A 252-nucleotide genomic window follows, 5' to 3' on the forward strand; every position below is an offset into this window, starting at 1 on the left:
AGACAGGAAGAGGCAGGGAGAGAACAGGAGAAGAAGATGAAGGAAGGGGTGGGGAGGGGGGGGGTTAGGGGGAACGATCTCTGGAGGAGGTGCAGGTGTTGCCTTCGGGGGTGAACAGCATCTCCATTACCCTCTCGCTCGCGTCGAGGGACGCCACCCACTTCGCTCCTCGCCCTCAGCGCCGCCCACGCCCTCACACGGCGCCTTTTCTTCCGATTATTTCGAAGGCCGTCTATTTCCCGTCTTTCTTTT

General features: G+C 59.9%; 1 protein-coding gene across 2 annotated transcripts in view; it reads left to right on the forward strand.

Moving 5' to 3' along the window:
* The window catches only part of LOC119582015 (ecdysone-induced protein 74EF-like), a gene marked incomplete at its 3' end in the record, with an annotated part of 261,423 nt that overhangs the window by 66,061 nt on the left and 195,110 nt on the right, over positions 1–252 (forward strand).

The sequence above is a fragment of the Penaeus monodon genome, chromosome 15 (assembly GCF_015228065.2).
Source record: "Penaeus monodon isolate SGIC_2016 chromosome 15, NSTDA_Pmon_1, whole genome shotgun sequence".
NCBI lineage: Eukaryota > Metazoa > Arthropoda > Malacostraca > Decapoda > Penaeidae > Penaeus > Penaeus monodon.